Source organism: Cebus imitator, unplaced genomic scaffold, assembly GCF_001604975.1.
Source record: "Cebus imitator isolate Cc_AM_T3 unplaced genomic scaffold, Cebus_imitator-1.0 Scaffold389, whole genome shotgun sequence".
NCBI classification, from domain to species: domain Eukaryota; kingdom Metazoa; phylum Chordata; class Mammalia; order Primates; family Cebidae; genus Cebus; species Cebus imitator.
This window is the reverse complement of record NW_016107704.1, coordinates 1,361,921-1,384,501: the sequence shown is the minus strand read 5'-3', so window position 1 is coordinate 1,384,501 and position 22,581 is coordinate 1,361,921. Positions and strand designations below refer to the sequence as shown.

The 22,581-nt window shown below is 45.6% G+C and overlaps 2 long non-coding RNA genes across 2 annotated transcripts in view; one reads left to right on the top strand and one right to left on the bottom strand.

Moving 5' to 3' along the window:
- The window catches only part of LOC119468179, a 221,579-nt gene that overhangs the window by 14,197 nt on the left and 184,801 nt on the right, over window positions 1–22,581 (bottom strand). The window lies entirely within an intron of this gene.
- Window positions 9,619–13,174, top strand: LOC119468178. Its single transcript, XR_005196822.1, has 3 exons — window positions 9,619–9,645; window positions 10,756–11,067; window positions 11,666–13,174. It is a non-coding gene; the product is annotated as an uncharacterized LOC119468178 (long non-coding RNA).

The following is a 22,581-nucleotide window of genomic DNA, read 5'->3' as shown; positions in this document are numbered from 1 at the left end:
GCTCATGCCTGTAGTTCCAGCACTTCTGGAGGCCGAAGGGGGCAGATCACCTGAGGTCAGGAGTTCGAGACCAGCCTGGCCAACGTCGTGTAACCCCGTCTCTGCTAAAAATGCAACAACAAAAATAGGTAGGCGTGGTGGTGGGTGCCTGTAATCCCAGCTACTAGGGAGGCTGAGGCAGGAGAATCGCTTGAGCCTGGAAGATGGAGGCTGCAGTGAGCCAAGATCTTGCCATTGCACTCCAGCCTGGGTGACAAGAGCAAAACTCCATTAAAAAAAAAAAAAAAAAAAAAGAGTCAAGGCTCTCAACTTAGTGTAGTGGCCTGAGTCTAATTCATTCATCACCCTCCTACCCCTGAAGATGTTCTTACTGTCAGTGACCTGGGTATACAGATCAGGTCCAAAAGAATACCAGCCTGCAGTCCTCTGCACCCCCCACACTTCCAGACTGTCCTGTGGACTAGAGCTGCATTTATAATATTCACTATGGTTTGGTTTTGTTACAGCTTTTATTTTCTCAATGTTCATCTGAAGCCTTTCCTTGTGAAAAGTCTCTGAATTCAACACAGGAAAATTTTGCAGCTAGAATGCATTTGTACATCTTTTCACAATCAATCAGTCACTTGGAAAAGACGTTTCCTCACATCTTCTTGGTCATTTGATTTCTTAGCTGGGTCTTATTTTGGTTTCCCCAAAAAAGCAGAGCCAAGACAGAGATAGCTGTCCTGCCCAGGGTAACATTCGGGGGATATATATAAATCAATATGGTTATATCAATAAGTATGGTTATATGTAACCATCAGTTAGGGAATTACCACTACAGAGGTCAATAATAAATAATATTTTCTTCCTTTCACATACATTTCACAAAATAATAATAATTCTCCAATGTCTTCTACAATCAACTCTCCTCAATGATTCCCATATATCTATCATTCGAGCTTTTATTTTTTGTTATTCCAAACCAAGACCCAATCCAGGTCCATGCACTGCATTTTGACTGGCGTGTGCCTTGGGTTTCATATAGTCTAGAAAGCCTCACACCAGCCCAGCCCCACTTTACCCCTCATTTTCGTGACATCGATGCCGGGAAGAAAGCAGGGCAATTCTGTGGAATGTTCCGCTTTCTGGATTGACCGATTCTGTCTTTCCTCATGGTACCACTTCACTTACTCTTCTGTCTCCTGTATTGCCTGTATACTGGAAGTTAGGAATAAATAGGATAACTCTGCACTTTATCCACACTGGAATATTTTGAGAGTGAAAGAGATCTTACCAATAATTGTACCCAAATAACAGGCACAAAACAGGACTATCCTAGCAAACAGGTGCGAGTGACCCTTGGTTTAATGGCCTAGTCACATGCGGGTGATGGAGTTCAGATGATGTTCTGGGCAAGGACACGCTGCAGTGTTTCCCTGTGGCCCCATACTGTCTCCCACCAGACATACTACTGGGATGCTAACTTCAGTTAACTGGCTAATGGCGACCCTTCCATCTTTCTATTGCATAGGTATGGTTTTGTCATTTGCAATTAACAATAGTTCTAGAATCCATTGGTAATTTTTGTAAAAATCTATTATTTACTTGGAGGTTAAAAATGGTTATTTTCTAAAGCTATCATTTACTCTACACACATTAGTGTGAAGTTTTTCATAATAAGATGCTTTCCCTTATTATCCAAGGTAAACTTCAGTTCCTCCTAAAAGGCAGAGTAAATACTTTCCTTTAATTCACAATAGTCAGAACCAGGACTTGACATAATCGTCATTTCAAATAGTGGAGCAATGAGGTTTATCTCCATTTATAATACTATTGTCTCAAAATTATTTGTTCAATACTTTACAATCATTTATGGGCATTATTCTTTTTGATGGCAAGTAAAATTTTAATATGATCATAAGTTTATTATAGCCTGAAAATTTGGCAAACAATGAAAGCATTATAATCAGTTTTAAAAATGAAAGTCATTGTTATATGTATAATATACTCCTAATCTTTGTCTTAAAATAATGGAAGGCAAATCTCACATGTACGCACTAAATGTCTCTTGTTTCTGAGCAGAGAACAGAAATGTTCTTAAAGGACCAGGCTAGATTCATTCATTATGAGTTTTTGGTGTTTGTTTTCTCTACTTTGATAGAATATAATTATTCTGGGAATATGGCAGATTGGATGGATCAACAGAGTTGGTCAATTCAGGTCACATTCTAAGCTAAATGTTTATAAAGGTAGTAATTTTGCCCTTTGTTTTCATTCAATTGAAGAAATGCTTATTGAAGGGCTGCAGTATGCTACTCTTCAGAACATACTTGAATATATTTCATAAAACAGGATACTTGTTGGCAAATCATGTTAGCTTTTAATGTTTAAGATCTTACTAATACCATGTTTCTCAAAAATATTATCACCATCAAGACCAATTATAATTACATACAAAAGTTCCTAATTATATTTGACTATTTGCTTGAATGAGAAATGAATAAAGGTAGTTTTATGAAATCGGGTCCTTCTGAGAGAAAATCGAGATGAAAACTATACCGGAGGCACTGTGGGGAGAAACGTGGGAACTCAGAAGGCCCTCTGAAGGTGTGCTGTGCTCCTGTGCAACAGTCATGGGGTCCCAGTGCTAAGTCACTCTGTCCTGCTTCTGCCACGATGTGGCTCATCCCAGACCTCACAGAAAGACAGAATTCAAACATTCTCATGTCCGCAGAACCTGCAACCATTGTCCAAAGTTTTAAAATGGCATTCAACTCTGGAAACGGTGGCTAAAGCAAGGAGTGTGGTTGGGGAGAGAAGTATCTTGACTCTCCCACCAAGAGTAAAACTGCCTCATATTTAACAGGAAATTTTGGAAATCTTCACATTAAAACATAATGTTTTAATGATATTAATCATTGAAGTTAAATTTAAACCAAACACACACACACACACACACACACACACACACACACACACACACACACACATTTAGACAGAGTATTGTTCTGTTACTCAGGCTGGAGTGCAGTGGTGTGATCTCGGCTCACTGCAACCTCCCAGGTTCAAGCGATTCTCGTTCCTCAGCCTCCTGAGTAGCTGGGTTTACAGGCACGTGCCACCATGCCCAGCTAATTTTGGTATTTTTTGTAGAGATGGGGTTTCACCATGTTGGCCAGGCTGTCCTGAAACTCCTGACTTCAAGTGATCTGCCCATCTTGGCCTCCCAAAGTGCTGGGATTATAGGCATGAGTCACTGTGCTCAGCCCCAATCAAATATTAAGAGGTATTTAATCCAAATGAAGATGTGTTTATTAATGATAAAAATTGAAGACAACAGGCTCCATGGAAACACCAGCCACTCCAATTTAAATTCTGGCAAGTGCAGCTACAGCAACAGCACTCCAAAGCTGGGATTCCCATGGCAGCCGGCAAAGCCCACCTCTGATGTAGACCTCAAATCTGGCTTCCATGGTGAATGAAAACCAGTGAAAGAAAAACTGCAGTGAACGACAAAACAGAGGAAGAGGGCAGGTGTATGCACCTCATTAATTTTTACCTCTTCCTTTGCTGGAGGAGCAGAGATTAAAGATCATTATTTTTTTTTACAATTTTTAAAATACATTTTGAAGAGCATTTTTTTGTCCCGTTTCTGGGTGACACCTTACTTCATCTTATTCTTTGCCCGTCACCTAAAAAGCAAGTAAGAGAAAAGTTCTTTCACTGTGCAGGGGCTTTCCCTAGGAGAGCTTGCAAATGCATTTTCTGTTTTGGATCATCTACTACATGGAACAGATTGGATCTCAGGCCACAGGGCAATGTTTCGTCAACTGTGAATTCGTTCAGTCATTCAATCAATATGCATCAAGCTTCTATGTGCACAGTATCACACCAGATTTTAACAGTTTCCAATAGTCTTCTTAAGTAGACACTGCCTACTTAAACTTTAACCATCTTCAGAAATTCATGCTGAATGGTTTTAGACTGATGACAAATGAGTTTAGTAAACTCACCTGGGCCTGATCACCTGATCCTCTCTCTTTCACAGATATTCTCATTCTTACCACGTGGACCATCATAACTCTGGGGAACAGACACACTGAAATTCTTTGTGTGTGAAACCATACAAAACAGCATGCTTTTAGTACTGCTCTGCTTGGCCCACGCTTTCTGCCGCAAACCAGGTCATCTGGATAGCGTGGGCCTGCAGCTCCCCAGGGACGTCTGTCAGGCAATTCCTGTTTTCTTTCTTGTGAGCACATATTAAAGATAAATAGTGTAAGCCCTGGAATTTTAAATTTCCCCAGAAGTACATTTCAGTCTCTCCTTGTTTGACAGTGAGACCCGTGGCACCTTCTTTCTGAGCTGATAATGCTCAGAACTGAGGATTAATAGTTACATAAAAATAGGTTAGGAACATTTTCTGAAAGTGAGTACACTCATGCAATTCCCCAAGCAAGGAGGTGTCATTCTGCTGAACAAGAGCAGGAGGAAAGAGAGTTTCGATGTTCTTTTCATGGTGATTGTCAGAGACCAGGAAGGCAGAGCCAGGCTCACTCTACTATCGGGCTCTGTTCTGTCTCAGTACTCTGGGACTGCCTGCCTGTGAAGGTGTAAGGAAACTGGGAATTATTACACTGGCTTGGGGAAGCCTCCATGTGAGATGTGCACACAGACAGGAAGGGCAGCTGGAGGGTTGGGAGCATGGGCTGGAACTGCGGCCAGCTTTGCAGAGGTGTGAGCGACCCTCTGGCCCCAGTACATTAGGCCAAGTGCCAAAGGAAATGCCATCTAGTGTGGTCAGCCAGGCCCAGAGCCTTTCCAGAATCTGGTTACAGCAATTTTGGTAGACCTACAGAGCCTGAGGGTCCTTGGAAACCCGAAGTCCCACCCTGCAACTTTAAGGTTGAGATTTGTGATCTGGACATGCGATGTCTAGCATAACAATTCAGAGAAGTGAAGCAACTTGTCCAACGTCAAACCAGCAATCAATGGCCAAGATACAGCTACAATGCATAGCCCATTTTGTGCCTCTAGGGCACGGAAGTGGTTAGTAATAATGATTCTCCATGTCTGAAGATTGTATTACCATTTAAAATCTATTTAGAGGCCAGGCGCGGTGGCTCACACCTGTAATCCTAGCACTTTGGGAGGCCGACGCAGGCAGATTGCCTGAGCTCAGGAGTTCGAGACCAGCCTGGGCAACATGGTGAAATCCTGTCTCTACTAAAATGCAGAAACTTAGCCTGGTATGGCAGTGTGTGCCTGTAGTCCCAGCTACTCAGGAGGCTGAGGCAGGAGAATTGCTTGAACCCAGGAGGCAGAGGTTGCAGTTAGCTGAGATAGTGCCACTGCACTCCAGCCTGGGCAACGGAGTGAGATTCTGTCTCAAATAAATAAATAAATAAATATCCATTTAGAGAGCAGTATCCAGCCAGAGAGGGCACAGAGGAGACACCATAGCTCTTACGGAAATAAGGAGGCCACTGTGCTCTGAGAGTTGAAATTCCTCTCGGAACAAAGGGTGACCTAGGATCTCCATCACCTGGCTCCAGGCCTGGAGCTACAGAAAAAAGGCTGATTATGAAGGCATTTAATAGTAGCAGTCAGCTGGTCTGCTTACATCTTATAAACTGCTCTGGATCATCAGTGCTTCCAGAATTGTTCTCTGAAATCCTGTAACCAGCTGTCTCCATCTGCAGAGAACTTGCTCACATCATGTTTATAGTAGAGACCCATCTACATTCACACCACTGTCATGAACAGCATTTCAAAGGCCTCGTCCTCTCTTCCCATACGCTGGTTAACTCTGCCTTGGCTTAAGAATTCACGGATAAGGCCAGGTATGGTGGCTCAAACCTATAGTCCCAGCAATTTGGGAGGCCAAGGCAGGTAGATCACTTGAGGTCCGGAGTTTGAGGCCAGCCTGCCCAACGTGGCTAAACCCCATCTCAACTAAAAATAAAAAAATTAGCAAGGCATAGCGGTGTGTGCCTGTAACTCCAGCTACTCAGGAGACTGAGGTACTAGAATCACTTGAACCCAGGAGGCACAGGTTGCAGTCAGCCAAGACTGCACCACTGCACTCCAGCCTGGGTGACAGAGTGAGACTGTATCTCAAAAAAAAAAAAAAGAAAAAAATCCACAGATCAACATTTTATCTTGCCATAAAGGACTCGCTGAATTATTAGGACATGTTAATGTCTCAGTTCAAAGATGCAAGCAATACCACATTTAAACCCCTTTTTAAGCTAAATCAACACCATGTTTCTAGTTAATTCTCAGTATACATTTCTTTGAAGTGCTACAGGGACAATGGGTTCTAAGATTGAGGCTTTAAGCTTTCCATGTTTTCCTTATTAAATATCAAAATGAAAGCCTGTCTGGATTGAGAAAGGGGTACAGGAGAGAAAGAGGTTGTTGGTTCCAGCATCCTACCAATGAATGCATGGAATAAGACCACTGCTCACACAGGAAACCCATTATGTGCCAAAGGTGGATGCTCAGGGACCAGCAAGGGAGACGGGCATGCAGACAACAGGCAGCCATGAGTTTGTAAAAGGCAAGATGTAAAGACCTGAAACTTCCATCATGAAATGAGGAGGGATGGATGCAGCTGTTTTGCATAGCCACCCACAACTATGCTGAACAAAAAGATTTGTGTGACCTGAGTCCAAAAGTCATAAATAGTGACAGGGGCTACAGGATGATGAGGCTCAGACTGAGTATTTCCTCCCCTCTCCCTGGCTTTGATAAACCACCATTCAGCCTGTTCCCCGCCTTTGGTATCTCTTCCTCTAATCCATTTGCACACTCCAGTGAGGTTTGCTTTCTTCCCCCAGGACTTCCGCTCTCCACTCAGCAGCTGGGAACCGCCCTCCCATGCCTAATGCATTGGACCTGATCCCAATCCAAGGCTGTGCCAATATCCCCCAACATTCTCCAACACTTCACAACTTTGTCACCGTCACTAGACTGAAATAACCATTAGCTGAACTCCTATATCATTTCCTGCTGTGGATACTAAGATGACCAAGTGAAACCCTCTGCCTCCAGAGAGATGCAGGCATGCAAACACAGGAACTACAATTTGCCTTGGAAAGAGCTACCACAAAGGAGTGGAATAGAGCTGGGCTGTGTGCGGCCTGGACTTATGCAATCATGAGAGCCCTCCTGAAGAAAAATGTTACCAAATTATGAAGGTAAATGTGTAGCCCTAAAGCTTACTCTTCACCAGCTTCCTGGTCAACCTGCTCCGTTTCACACATATGGGGTCTGCAAGGTGGTTGCCTTTGATGTCTACCACTGCCTCCTTACTTCCCATCAAAAGCATTCGATTCGATATGTTGTAACTTGAATCCCCTCTCCCTATCCAAATTCTACCAACTGAACCTGTTTGCCTCAATTTCTTCACAAATTCATTCCTGATTACAAGGGTTTCACTTCATTCTCTCTTCAGTGCCTCACCGTAGCACTTTTAGTGATCATGTACCATACGCAGCAACTCGTACACTTTCTCAGTTGTTTCAGGTTACATTTATTTTGGCAAATAAATTATAAGTTCTCAGAGGTCAGGGCTTTGTATTATGACCCAGATACTGTGGTGTCTGGTGTAATATTGATCCATTGCGGATGATTAAATCTTGCTTGAGTTGTACACGGAAGGAATGATTGAACTTGACAATTCCAGCCTTTGAAACCAATGCTCGATAGCACCAAGGGGCTTAATTTATATCATGCCTCTGGTCTTACCAGATAAGTCATTTCTGATTATGAACTGGCATCCTTCCCAAATTCACCATTTGGACCCAAATTCTCTGGAATTACATTCTTGCTCTTGTCCTTCTATATGTGCTTCCTGAGTAGTTTCAATTCCGCCCATGTTTTCAACTTGATCCTACATGTTGAGGACCCTCAAATCTATATTTCTGGCCCAGATGGTTCCCCGGAGCTTCCAGCTTACATGCTTAGCTCTATGGTTGTCTCTCCATGTCCCCAAGGAGCCTGTACTTAAATTGCACCGACCACTAAATATAGGAGGGCACTGATGGGAAAGAAAAAACTTAGGAAGAAAATGCAAACTATTTTCATGTCTATGTCCCAGTATTAAATGATAAGCTCCTTGCAGGTAGAAATGAGTCTTGTTCAACTTTATGTGCCCAGCATGTAACCCAGCCTGGAGCAAGGTAGGCATTTAGCAAGTCTGAGTGACCGCCTGAACAACAATGTATCTCAGAGACAGTTCCTATAGTGAATTGCTAAAAATAAACACGGAATTTAGGACAACCACATAAAGTCTTCTTTGGCCATATGCTCTGCCATGCTTCATTCACAAGATGTCTGTGGAGGACGTTTACCCAAACTCCCTTGTAAACTGTTCCATACATGCAGGCGTAGTTAGCAGAATTCACAGAATCTTCCGTCTTCCTCTTGGAAACTGCTTTGTTTAGGCAGAACACCGTGCTTGAATTTGGCCTCATCATCTGCCTCCCTCCCCATCTCCCCCACCGCAGCTGACCTTGGCCTTCTCAGGGTATCTGAATGTGCCTGCCGTGGAACCAGTCTGATGGCCTCTATTTTTCTTCATGAGGGAGCCACCGTTTCTGACAGCACAAATTGCAAGGTGGATGCTTTTGAAGAAAAAAACTAATGAATGAAAGAGGGGAAAAACCTCATGCTTAACCAAGATCTAGTCCTCAGTTTTATTTCACTTTATAAGCGAACACATCAATTTAAAAAGTTAAATACTAAGAAATCATAGAAATAGTTGTGTTTGGGGAGTGGACTGATGGGCAGATTGATAGGAAAATTCAAGGAAAAATATTTTATCAAAACAATGACTCATCTTATAATCAAAGGTCCTCAAATTGTAACATTTTCTTCCAAATTCACGTTAAAATGTTGACAGCTGCTACAGGAATGTGCTTCAAATTCCATTGTGATATTATAATTTTTCCAGTTTCAAGCATTCGTTTGCTTTCATTTATTTTGTTTTGCTTTTGGCCCTATGTTGGCTGAGAAAACAAGAATGTTCAAGTCGTTGTACGGGGCGGTGGGTGGGGGGGGCTGGCGATTAGAAGGGAATCGAATATTTGGCAGGAACCCCAGGAAGTAGGCCAGGAAGAGGGGTACCGGTGAAGGGGCTGCAGGTTGCTTTCCTCTGAGCGGCCAAGGAGCGCCCGGGGGTTTGGAAACCGGGGACCTTGGTCTGCAGGCGCGGGGCTGGCGGGTGGGATCCGAGCACGGGGTCGCGAAGGGGAAGAGCTGAGGCCCCTGCTCTGAGGCAGGTGGGAGGGTGTCTGGGTGAGGGGTGAGCGCGGGGTCGGGGAGCAGCGGCAGGAGACTGGGCGACAGCCCGGGGCGCGGGTGGAGACTGACAGCGGCGTGGGCGACGACAGCGGCAGCTCCGGGGCTCCCAGCGTGGAGTCACGCGCCAGCGCGCGGAGGGCGTGGGGCGAGCGGAGGGGCGACGGGGAGTGGGACGCGTGGAGGGGCGCACGGAGGGACGTGGGACGCGCGGTCCTTCCTGGCGGGGTCAGAGAGGCCTCGGGTCGCAGAGCACCCACTGTGCGCCCCAGACGAGGCCGCCGCCTTCCCCGGGGCCCCCACCTGCACAGCGGGCGGCAGATCCAGGGCCCCAGAGGGAGGCGAGAGAAGGCACAGGTAACGAAGCATAAAAAAATCCAAATGAAACTCAGTGACGTTTGAAGCTGGGAAAGCCCCGAGTGGAGGACAAAGGGGCCTCTCCCCGCCACCCCACAGGCTAGGCCTCCCCTTCTCCGCCAAGAGCCCCCGTTTCCAGACCAACCCACCATCACCGTTACTTACCCCAGCCACTTCCCAAACTCGCAGACTCTTTCAACTCTATGTACAGGAATATTTAAAACATTTTGCAAGACAAGAGGGGAGAGAAGGGGCCCTAGGTGGCCTGAGATAGACGCTGTGTCCGGGCCCCTTCTGTGTCCCCCCCCCCCCGCCATTCACTGGCTGGTCTTTAATTCATCAAGATGAACTCTCAGGGGTAAAAGGATCAAAGAATTGCTGCCTTTCTATATTATTCCTACTGAGTTCGGGGCCAGAAAGCGGGTGGATGAGGCCAGGCTCCAGGAGAAGCGGGCTGATCTGCGTGGCTGCTCTGGCCCGGTTCCTGGGAACCCTGCAGAGCGCACACAAGACGCCCTCTCTCTGAGACGGTTCATACAAGATGCCATCTCCGCGGGCCGGTTCCATCCTCTAATGAACAGTCCTCTTGTGTATCTGAGGCTCCGTTAAGAGGTGAATGAGCAGCGCCCCCTTCCTTATTCCCTGCTATGTAGTCAAAGTCCTGGCAAAATGACTTGTAGTTGCTTGACCATTTAAAAACAAAGATCTAACGGCCAACAGCCTCTTTTCTGGGCCTCGTCCTCTATCTATACATTCCAGGCTAGAGTAGAACAGGCAGCGTTCTGAGCCACCTCACAGACGCAGCCGCACCGCTACCGGTTGTACTCTTTTGTATAAGGCGCACTCTTCATTTTGGATGTGTAAATACGAAAACCACCAACAGGGGATGACTCTCACACGGGACCCACGCGTCGCTGACTATTCATGTGGCATGTTCGTCCGAGGCTCCTCGTTCTCCATCCCGCAGGGCTGGCTGCTCTATCAGGGGTAGGTGATTCACCCTAGTTTTGCTGCCAGATAAGAATGGGACCCAGCCCCCTCCTAGCCTGGGTGGCCCTTGTCTGAAGCTACCCGTCCTCGCCTGTTCCACACTGTGCCCTGTCGTCACAGTGTCTGAGCCTCTGGCTCCTTTCCCCTTTGGTGAACTGGCTTCACCCCTGAGATGCTGCTCCAGGGCTTCTTGTGCCCCGACTCTCCTATTCCGTGTCTTCAGCTACTTCTTGGACATGCCGCATGACTCTGCTGAGCCCCCAGGCTCTTCTGTAGACTTGAGGGAGTCCCCCTCAGTGCAGCCAGTGTGAGTTGCCCCCCCTAATCTCTCGAGGGAACCAGAGACCTTTCTTTAAACAGCGTGAGCACAGATGTCAAGGACCTCAGGCACTGAGGACAAATCTCCTGGAGAACCACAATCAGCCGCTTCAGGTATTGGGTTTCCTTTGGGAAATTTGAAAGTCAGGTTGGTCATGACGTGGCAGGAATCTTTAACACTGAAGTGCTTAACTGGTACCCTTATCCTTTGCAGTCAGTGAGCACATCTGTCTGGTGCCAGAGACTGCTGTGGGGCCCATTCTCAAATGGCCAGAAACAGTGGGAATGTCATATTATGCACGTTCCAAATCTCTGTCACATAGAGTTCTTTTGGGCCAGCGTATGATTTTGCACTTAAGTCATATCTCTGCCTACATGTGATAGAAAACCTAAGACAGAGAGCTGAGTGGATATTCCTTAAGTGGACTACTAATTTTTTAACTTGTGCTCTTGATTCTCTTTCTCAAAGAGAAAAATAGTCCACAGTATTCATAGGTCAAATAGACAGATGTGGGCATGCCTGCATAGTTTTCCTTTTAGATACTAGTAGAATGCCTGTTGATGGTATCAGGGTTCTCTGTTGGGATATTCACTACATTAAATAGAAGGCAATCACTTTCATTTCTATGAAGCTAACATGTCAGCTCCTTAATAAATAGATACAAGGCTCCAGGCAACACTCCTGAGTTCATGCTTCTGCCCCGCCCCACAGCACACAGCACAGCAGGATCACACCCCGCGCTCCCGCGGGAAAGCAGTGAGGACAGCAGGTTCGTCCTGAAGTAAGAAAGGGAAGGTTGAGAGCCTGGGGGCCAGGATGGTGTGAGGTTCAGTGAGAGTTGTAGCTTATGGAAATGTTGACCATTTCAAACTGGAAAGAAGAAAAGGACAAGTTCAACATCAACCTCCTGTTTATTTAGAGCTTTAGAAACATTTGAAAGGAACATGCTTAAACTCCCACAGGTCCTCTTAGAAATGCGGATTCAAGCTGAAGATGCCAAAGAAATTGGCTTGTGGCTGCGATGGTTCACCTAACAGAAAGGTCACCACCCTTGGGCTCTGGAAGTTGGGGATGATAATTTTTCCGGTTTGGCCTGAATCTGACTGTTTTTGGAGTTAGGTATGCCTCGTGCCTGTTTCCACATGCGCCTATAAAGCTACAATCTGTTTTCTTCTGCCACAAAATCTAGCATGCCAGTGTGTGGACAACTGAGAATTTCTGCAAGGTAGAGAGGAAGAAGGACACAGTATGAAAAGGAAAGGGTTCCTATTTCAAAATCCCTTTATGAAGCCTCTCAGTGAAGGCACAAGGGTCTCACTGTGTGCAGCTGAATTTCAACAGCCTCATGTGCTCTGCGTCTGTTTTCTCTTTCTCCTCCTTCCTTTGGAGTTGCATCACGGGACCGTTCCTGGTTCCCTTTCTAGCTCATGCTTCCTGCGAAAGCCCTCAGAAAGTATTCATTTCAGATCACCCTGAATAATTTGCTGAGGGTCAATCCCAAGTGTGGACACAGCCTGCTAGCATGTGATCTTTAATGTGATGAATTATGTCATTACTAGTTGCCAGTCCTTCTGGTCACATCCATCTGCTGAACTGGCTCCCTGCTCTCCTGGTTCAACAAGTCAGGGAGTAAGGCAATTCACGCAGACAGCGGGTGATGACTCAGGAGGAGTGGTGGCCAGGGGGTGTGGTGACCTGGGCCCAGCCCTAATTCTGCCCTAACTAGGCAGCTCTAAAGAGGTCTTTTCCGTGTCTTCTCCAGAAAATGGAAAAAGTTAAATGAGATGATCTCTCATTGCAAGCTTGTGATTCTATCCTGTTTTCTCTCCTGCTGGAATTATGCTCTGCGGCAGGTGAGGAATGAGCCGTGTTACCTCTCATAGCTTACATTTTTTGGCACTTTCTGTTCCGTACAACTCAAACTCCCTGGCAGAGCAGAGATCTTTTAATGTTTACTTGCCAAAGGCAATCAAACCATGAAGCCATCACTTAAGTCAGTTGACTTACTCTGTGGCATAGGCATGGGTCAAAATGGAAAGTAACCTTGAATCCCTTTGAAAATGCTCTTCTCAATTTAAAATGATGAAGGCTATATATTAAAATAGCAGGCTGGAATTTATCTTTCGTGTGAAGTAAAGGACATCTTTGCTTGCTAATTATTCTTTGACAGGTTACTGACAATGTGGACAGTACATATAAGCAGAGGATTCTACATCAAACATTTGCTCCTGTTGGACACCATTAAGGAGGTAAATAACTCCTGTCAGTAGATTGTCCTGACTTACAGACTTTTGAAACACATTATTTCAGCCTATGAATTATTTCCTCCAGGACTGAAATGTAAGTATACACAGCTAAGGTAACAGAGAACCACGTTCTCTGAGGCCCTAGGACTTGTAATTCTAGTGAGAAAATTAAGCTTGTTCTTCCTTGAAGAGGCAGAAACACTGGTGCCTCCCTTCATCCTCTCAAGTCCCAGACTAAGCTGGGTGCAGCCCTGGCTGCCCTGGCTCTGTTTGTTCCCTGTCCCTGCCCTCTCCAGCCAGTCCTCCTCCCTGCTGCAACCTGACCATGTCACTGTCCTTTGGGGTCAAGTTCAAATCTCCAAGATTTGGAAGCAAGACCCTTCCTTGCCTGGCTTTGCATCCTCCTCTCACTGCTCCTTTGCCTTCCCTCCATGCAGCATGCTTCTGAACCCTGAGCTGTGTCCTCTGGGGCACCCCCAGTGGCCTGTGCACAGCTACCTCTTGGTGCCCCCATACCCACACTGCAAGGATGGTTCAGCCTCCCATTTGCCTCTAGCCTACCAACTCCTGGAGGTGGGGCCATGAGTTTTCTGATTGTGCAATGCAGGGCCTCACTTCACTTCTGGTTCCAAAAAGCCTGGTGAGTGCTTAGTGAACAAATCTGATGAGTAAAAAATGATGCTTCAGGTCCACTCATTAACATTTGTAGGAAAGAAAGTCTCACTGCGTGGTGGTTCCCAGCCCTCCTGGCCAGTGAAAGGCACAATGGAAGGTATGTTAGCATCAGCCCTGAACAGGCAGCATCAGGGGTCGCAGCACAATGCACAGCCCATGCGATGAATTTCCCACATTAGCTGAAAGCCCACAAACACCTCCAAAACAGAAAACCCCAAAGCCCAGGCTTGACTGCCTTTCCTTGTATGATAAATTCGCTCTGTGCAATGTGATGGAATATGCTGGTGGAACACGCAGAGTGCTTGGCAGGCAGGCCTTCCTCCGGGAGGCTCTTCTCTGGGACCACGGGGCATCCATCACCACAGCCCCAAAGAGGAGGATTTCCACATCAACATTTCTGAGACTAAGACTTGGCAAGGCAGGTCGTTCAGGAGAGGTGAATTGGTGTTGATCCCCTGTGAGCTCTCTGTTTCAAGAACACTGCATTCTGGCCGGCAAGGAGAGAGCTCCGCCCTAGGTCTGCCCTCGCTGTCTGGAGTCTTGTCCTCCCGACTGGGCTGCGTTCATCTTTGTACAAAGAAAATGTCCAAAGTAGAAGCTGATCTGCTGAAGGGTGGGGTGTGGTAACTTTCTGAGTATTTCACAAATGCGTTCTCTTCTCTGCAGGAGAAAACCAGAATTCAGCCCCCTCCTGGGTCACCCATGTTCTGGAAGCCTGGCATTCACCCTGCTTAATTCACTTCATGGACACATCCTCAGAGTACACAGCTTCATAGGCCAATCATAACATCCATGTCCATAATTTCCAACATAGACTTATGCCATGGGCCATGTACCCAGGCAATTAGGATCTCTGCAGGATTCTGCTGCATGGTTGAACATCTCTGGCACCAAATTCCCTTTTTCTCTCTCAGTCACTTGGCAGAGGCTCAGCCTGCCCTACAAGCCTCCTCTTCCCATGCCTTCCTCTTTCTAGGATGCCCCTGTGCTCTGCCCACTCAGTTTCTTCCCCTGGAGTTCTCTCACTGGTCACCTCCACCCCTTCCCCATTTTTGTTGGGCTTTACCATGTGAACTCTAATTGCTAATTGCTGGTCTTTCTGCTCAACTCTGCCTTTCCTAACACCACCTTGGGAACTGCTACTAGATTAATCTTTCTAAGGTGTTTTCTTCATTTAGCATTTTGCATTTTTCTAATTAAAAAAGAAAAAAGACCAGGCGTGGTGGCTCATGCCTGTAATCCCAACACCTTGGGAGGCCAAGGCAGACGGATCACAAGGTCAGGAGTTTGAGACCAGCTTGGCCAACATGGTGAAACTCCATCTCTACTAAAAATACAAAAATTACCTGGGTGTGGTGGCATGTGCTTTTAGTCCCAGCTACTTGGCAGGCTGAGGCAGGAGAATTGCTTGAACCCTGGAGGGGAGGTTGCAGTGAGCCGAGATTGTGCCACTGCACTCCAACCTGAGTGACAGAGCAAGACTCGGTCTCAAAAAAAACAAAAACACAAACACAAAAATGGCACTTCCTAGAAGCTAGCGTCTGAACAGCTTAAAATGAAGATGCTGATAGCTACATCCTCCCTGCAGCCCTCCCTCCCACCTTTCTCCATCACAGTCTTCATTCAGGCCAAGCTGCCCTCTGCAGAGTCTCGGGAAATACGGGCTCTGTCCCCAGGCCCTGGCCTGGGCTGTGCTCCCCGCCCTCCCTCCAGACAAATGGCATTATTCTAGAAAGCCCATTCTGCCTCTCACATCCTTTATATCCCTTCCCTGGGCCACTCATTTCCGCTGCTCTCTTGCTCCCCGGCCATTTCTATTTCCTGTCTGGGTCTTCTGGACTCTGGGAGGACAAGACAGACTGCAGCCTCCGTGAGAGAGTGTGCGGCTGAGCAGCAAGGTAGCAGCTCACACACCCGCTCTGCCAGCTCCTGCTCCTGAGGCAGAGAGGGGGGCTCCATCCTGTCTCAACTGCTCAGTTTGTTCTGAGTTGAAATGACCCCGTGTATCATTCCCTCACCACTTCCGTGGATCCATTTATTTTAACTTTGTCTTATGCTAATGATGTCTGGTCTCCACAAGCCAGTGTCTTCATAATAAACCACCTCACGTTCTTTCAGAAAGTAGGAAGCGTAGACATATGTCACACTCCTGCCATCTTAAATAAATTTTTTTAATAACTTCAGCAAAATTTATCAGTGGTTAAGCAAGGAATATCAAAGAACCTGGAAGCAAAAAAAAAAAAAAAAAAAAAAAAAAAAAAAAAAAAAAAAAAAAAAAAAAAAAAAAAAAAAAAAAAAAAAAAAAAAAAAAAGTCCTCTCATTAAGTGTCTTAAAACTCTAGGTGAATAGGAAAAGTGACTTTTTCACACTGACCGCATAGTCACGGACTACAAGCTTGAAGCAAATCAGTCAATGGAGTTATTTTAAGAACGGGTGGTGGCTTTCTCAAACGTTTGGAGTTGCTTTGGTAAAGTTTAAGGTAACAGCGCCATCATTAATTATGGTGTGGTGAAATATAAGATATCTAAAAATTTTAAAGGAGAGATGATTGAAATTTTTTATGTCCTCCAGATATGACCACTTATTAAGGTACAATTTATTGATCACTTATAGATCCTTAACTTTCATGCCTACTCTCTAACAACCTCCAAAAATGATAGGTACAATTATCTTCATCCTGCAAAAAGGAAGTAGACCCCGGGAGAGCTTAAGCAACTTCTCTCCTGTAGACTGCAAGTCTGTGGTGTGGGAGGGGGAATTAGATAAGGTTTTATGGACTAGAAGTCCTAGGTTCATCCCAGTACTCTGCAAAGCCACCCCTAATTTCTAAACCTAGTAATTTCTGTGTCTGCTTAGAATTTGGAGGAATGCCTTCATGATCACATTAATAAGACCATTATTTCACTTAGTGCAAAGCAGCGGTAGGCAGTGCAATTGAGCGTTGCATACACACTTGTCCTTTGCTGTTCTCATGTCTGAAGGGAGAAGCTGAGGCTCAGGGAGGTGAAGGAAACAGCCAGCTTAGAGTCGTTCTAGACTTCAGCCTAGATGAGCCTTTAAACTAGGTGTCCTTGCTCTCTAGAGTATGATTTCAAATTTTAAACAGGTGGTGTTAAAAAACAAAACAAAACTCATCATAGCCCGCTAACCTTATATTTTGGAGGAAGTTTGAATCAGTTCTGTAGACTGGCAGAGGGGAAAGACACATGAACCTAGAAGGGGCATTTACTGAGATGCTCCTGGAACCCGACATGTTATGGAGACGTGGAGACATGGCCATCTGCTACTGTGGTCTGGAGGTGACGTAGTGAGTTTTCCAAATCAGGTCATAAAGAGGAAAGAAAACATTGACGATCCGGTGTCCTAGGCTCATTCCTGACTTCTGACATCACTGTTCAGTCCACACTCATAGTGGTGATGTTTTTCTTGAATTTTGTATTTAGAGATGACAATGCATCTGAACACAATCTGTAAACTGTAAGGTAATATATAAATCTAACCTGTTTGCAGCATGATAAACACAGCAAGCAAATAAACTGCATTAAACCTAATTTTAATTGATTCAGTGGAAAACAGCAAAGTTGATTCCAAAGTCAAAGACCTAAGGGAAGATAAATCCAAACTCTATAAAACCTTGCAATGGTCTGACTATCACGGGCACTCAATGAGATGGGTCACTGACACGCACCAGAGCCACAATGTTGTGCAGACCTGCCTTTCCCAGAGTATATTTCTTAGGCTATTAATAGGCATTTGATGAAAAAAAGGATTCTTTGGGCAAATACAGTTTGGAGACAAGGAGTTCATCAAGCTGATAGGCTTTGCCATTGCTGGGATTCTCAGCATCTGTTATCTCAACATCAACTGTCATCTCTGGAGCAGGGTGGATGCAGCAAATGGATTTGCGTTGATACAAAGGCGTCAAGGATGTTGTGAAATATATGATATATTAATTAGCATTCAGAAACCCAGCAGTTTCTGAACTGGGAAACACATGGGGCCAGGAGCGTTCTGGTTATGGGACTGTGGACCTGCAGATGGGAGGCTCCCCGGGTTCTCAGTGCCATGCAGGTTCTCAGTGCTGTGCTGCTTCCTCAGCACCCAGCTGCTCATGTCACTCCAAGACTCCACACCTTCCACCACCCAGAACATGGGAAAAAACCAATCTCAGCCCCTTGCTCCATGCAGGGTCGTTATGAACATCACATGAAATAAGGAATAAGAAAACCTCCCAAATGATGTATACATTTTTGGAAAACTTTTATCCTAAAGCTAAATTATTGTTTTTTTCTTTCTTTCTACATTCAGATAAAGACAAGGAATCATTTACTTCTGATCAATTATTTCATGGCCATTTCCCCTTGACTTAATATTCTTGAAATTCTGATTCACTAAATATCATTTTAAAGATGCCTAACTCCTTGACATAGAAGTACAATAAAGTAGAAATCAACATGTAAAATTGGTAAGAAACCTCTTTGTATAATCATATTCCTCAATTTGGTTGTTCCTATTTTCTATAATCAAAAGAGGAAACAGAGAAGAGCCAGCTCCATCTTACAGTCAAATGAACAATAGCCCAGCCTACCACAAAGAGAAAGAGAAGGCCTTTAATTCCCTGGGTTCTTGAGACATTACTCTGCAGCATCTGCACAGGCGAGCTGTGCATTGGTGTGGTTCCTCTGCTTGTGCCTCAAGAGTTTGGCATCAGATGGTAATTGACAAACCAAATACCGATTTATCCGCACATGATCCTTGGTCCCAGAGAGATGAATGAGTCACACAATGAAGGTGGACTCTCTAAGTGCATGTATGATTGAAAAGGGAGATGGGGCGTTTAAAACATGTCTATGATTTTAATTCCAATTGCCTGTCCAAACAGAGGAATACATACTGTGAGGGTCAATGCTGCTTGCAGAAATAGAAAAGCAGGAGAGGCTCTCTTTCATCATCGTGCCTGCCAGTGCCTGGGCCCAGCTCCTTAAACACTGAATGTGCTCATTATATATCTGTTAACTGGGTGAGTCAATCAGCCAAATACAACCCAACTCTTCTCTGCTGTTCCACTACAGTGCACAGAGTTCACTGTGTTTTTCTTCTTGAGGGGCAGGCATTTTAACTGGGTTTTGAAATATTTTCATGGAAATCTAGGTTTCAGGTTGGGAGAAGTCAAGCATTAACAGTTTAGCTCCTGATTCACACATCACTGACACTGTGGTGTAGAAAAAGCAGTCCCAGGGAGAAGAGATGACAAAGTCAACTGTGCTTGATGGGGCAAAGGATGGGTGGAAGGGAGACATCATGAGTCCTGAGTTCCCTCACCTGAATCCACCCAAGGACTCAGACATTGGCAAAGTTCAACTCGAGTGAAGGGGTAGAACTGCTGGGGGCCTGCGAAAGTGGACATCCAGTGAAGAAGGGAGAACCTAAGAGAAGGTGCTGAGGTCCTAGCTATGCAATCTCATCTTTTTTTCTGGTCTTTTTCCCCCATAGAGGAAAGTCCTATGAAGGCTTTCCAAAGTGAAGTTCGATTTCCCTTGGTCTTAGACTATGGGAAGTACTTTTGCTCTTTTTTACATAGTTGCTTCCACTAGCCCACTCTGGTCCCCTTTGTGCTGTATTTGGGGGGCAGCTGTAGTCTGTGGTGTGGCAGGGATGGTTCAGGGGAACCTGAGTCCCCGCAACTGAGTTGCCTTGTGGCGCCACTGTCCTCTTCCTGCCCCTACTCCTAGGTCACATTTTCTGAAGCTGCCCATCCCCAGGTGATAGCCAACTCCTGATAAAGAAACTTGAATATCCATTCAGTTAATATTTATTGATTGATCACTCCTTACATCCTCACCTGCTGGTTCCCATGAGGGATTCTATTTCATGGGACTGATGCAGTCTCTGGGCTCACACAGCCTGCTGTCTGTTGAGAGAGATACCACAGAGCGGTAGTTAGCAGCACGTGCCCTGGAGCAGGGTCTGGGTTTGCTTGGGATGGAAACCCAGTACCTCCCCTTACAGCCAATATGAATGGGGGCCCTGCTTCAGTTTTCTTAGGAATGTTATGAGGGTTAACTGATTGAATATCTGAAAAGTTCTTACAACATTGGCTGGCAAATATTAAGCACTGTATTAAGTGTTTATTAATAAACACACATAATGCAGTCAAATAACAATGAAAGCAGAATCTAGTGATAAAGCTGAGACCACAGACCAACACCACAGAGTTCCCTGGGGGCTCAAACAGTGGAAAGAAGGAGAAAGATGCATCTCATGGCCCTAGGAAAGGGCTTCCAGGAAGGAAGGGGCCGTAGAGCTTTTTACTGTATGTGGGGAAGCACTGGACATAAGGGGAACAGTGGAGGACTGCTGGCAGGAGGGGCATATTCTAAGGGCATGATGGGTGCAGTGCACTGAAGGGCAGGAGAGGCTGGGAGAAGCCATGGGGCCATAGTTAGAATCATTCCAGGTGCAAAGGGTTGGAACCCAACATCACCCGGTGCTAGGGGAAAAAAGGATTCCCGGAAACCTAGAGGGAAAAGCCAACGACCATGCTCAGGAAGGGCAGCACCATTGGTGACTGGAACGAGGAACTCAGCCTCCCATAGTGCCTCTCCATCTCCTGCTCCTGCTGCTCTCCGCTTGCTGGCCACATTTTTCTTCTCCCAGCAGCCCAGAGCCCTTCATGCAGAGGGATCAGGATTACTCGTAGTTCTACATCTCCATCTGACAGCTTCTGCTACAAAAGAGGGCTATCCTGGGAATGAACGTCCTGGAGAAAACATTCATTGGCCCCATAGGGTCAAGCGTCCAGCCCTAGCTTCTATGGCAGCTGGCTTGCAGTACGGGGAGAGCCGCAGGGTCGGGGAGGATGGCTCCCAGAAGAAGAGTTGGTTCAGGGCATCCAGTTCAGAGACACCCCCCACATACACATGCCTGCCGTGTGATAAGCTGAGAGAATGCTGAGTACAAGGTTGGGGTGGGTTGGGTGATTGACTATCTGACATGCAATGTGGTGGACACCCGACTGTGGGTGTCTTGGCATGTTTCTACACCCTCAGTGTAGTTAAACGGTAGATTGAGTCAAAGCATGTAGGAACGCCTGGTCCTTGCAACAGAGCCCAGCTCAGTCCCTGCCATGTCATGTGAGCCGAGCAGGGTGGCAGGGGAACAGAATTGTGACACCCTGCCTTTGGAAATAGGATAACTGGATTGTAGCTTTGACTCTGTCAATGAGTTTTTAGAAAAATAAGAAACTCTGAATTCCAGTTTTCTGACCTGTAAAACAACATATGCCCTGCTGTTTATCTCACAGGGATTTGGCGGCAAACAGGGTCCTACGCATCCGATTTTAACGTGTGGTAGAATGTTAGTATTTGCAAGAGGAAGAGTAGAACAAGCCTTTCTGACACTACCTGCCTCACGCTTAGAAGCAGCATGCCCCAGCTGTTGATCATTTGCAGGGCACTGACATTGGCGTCACACTTCACACACGGTGGCATTTAGCTCTCACACCTGCTCTCTGAGCGGGGCACGTTGAGTCCCGCTGTACAGGTAGAAAGCTCAGCTGTGATGAGGCTGCCCCAGATGTTAAGGACACATGTCCCGCTCTCACTGTCCCTCTTGTCTGTTGGAAGCTTTCATCAGCTCGCTCAGTGTCACAGGCACCCATCTTCACCCTTTTCATCCCCTCCTCCTTATTCAACCATCCTTCCCCACTGACTCCCTTCCCAGTAAAAAGTAAAACGGGACAGTGATGAAGGAGGCCGGGAAATAGAAGAATAGTGACACTAAACTTAAAACCATGTCAAGTGTCTGCAAATCTGGCTACCTAGGTTGGTTTCCTTTGTGCTAGTGGGTTGGTATCAATGGTGAAATGAAATGAGACTCTGTGGGGAGCTGTAAAGAGAGTCAAAGTCTTAAATTCAAGCATGTTTCAATCCAAGGGAAGGCTGAGCACACACAAATACTAAAACGAAAATGCAAGCTGGCTTACAAAGAGAGAAACTCACAAATCCACTAGTTGTGGTTTGCGCTTGGATCAGAGATGTGAACACAGTTCTATCTAATCAGCTTGCCTGTGGGAAATGGGAGACTGAACTTCAAATACTTAAAATACAAGCAAGAACATTATTTTATGAATGGTTATCACAGACTCCCAAGTGGAGGCAGATTTTTCATGAACGCTTCACATGGGTGCCGAAATCTGAAGGGCTTCCAAAGATGACTGAGAAACGTTCTTGTGAATTTATTTGCAGCAAATCCACAGCAAATGATGAAACCTTCCTTCAAAGCGGTAGACAGAAGAGTGTAAACCCTGCTTACTTCAGCTGTGTTAGACAGAACAGAGCTGTAGTATGTTTAGCAGGTGCTGGGTTTCAAATTAACCTTAACTCTTTAGAAATGATTTCCTGATTTGTTTATTTATAGGTCTAAAATATCAATCCAATGTTTATGAAGTATAAAGGGTTGAACATGAAGCTTGAAGTGTGGCTAAAAATATACACCTTTTGTTCTGTGCGTTTATGAAACCTCCATCTAAGCTTGAGTCCTGCAAGCCCACCAGCTGTTGGATTCCGCATGTGTCTCAAACTCAGTATTTCCAAAACCAGTTTTCAAAACCGATTCACCTCTGAACCTGCTCCGCCACCTGCATTTCCAGCACCCTGAGCCCAGTCAGCACACCGTGGTATAATTTTTGACTCCTGCTCTCTCCG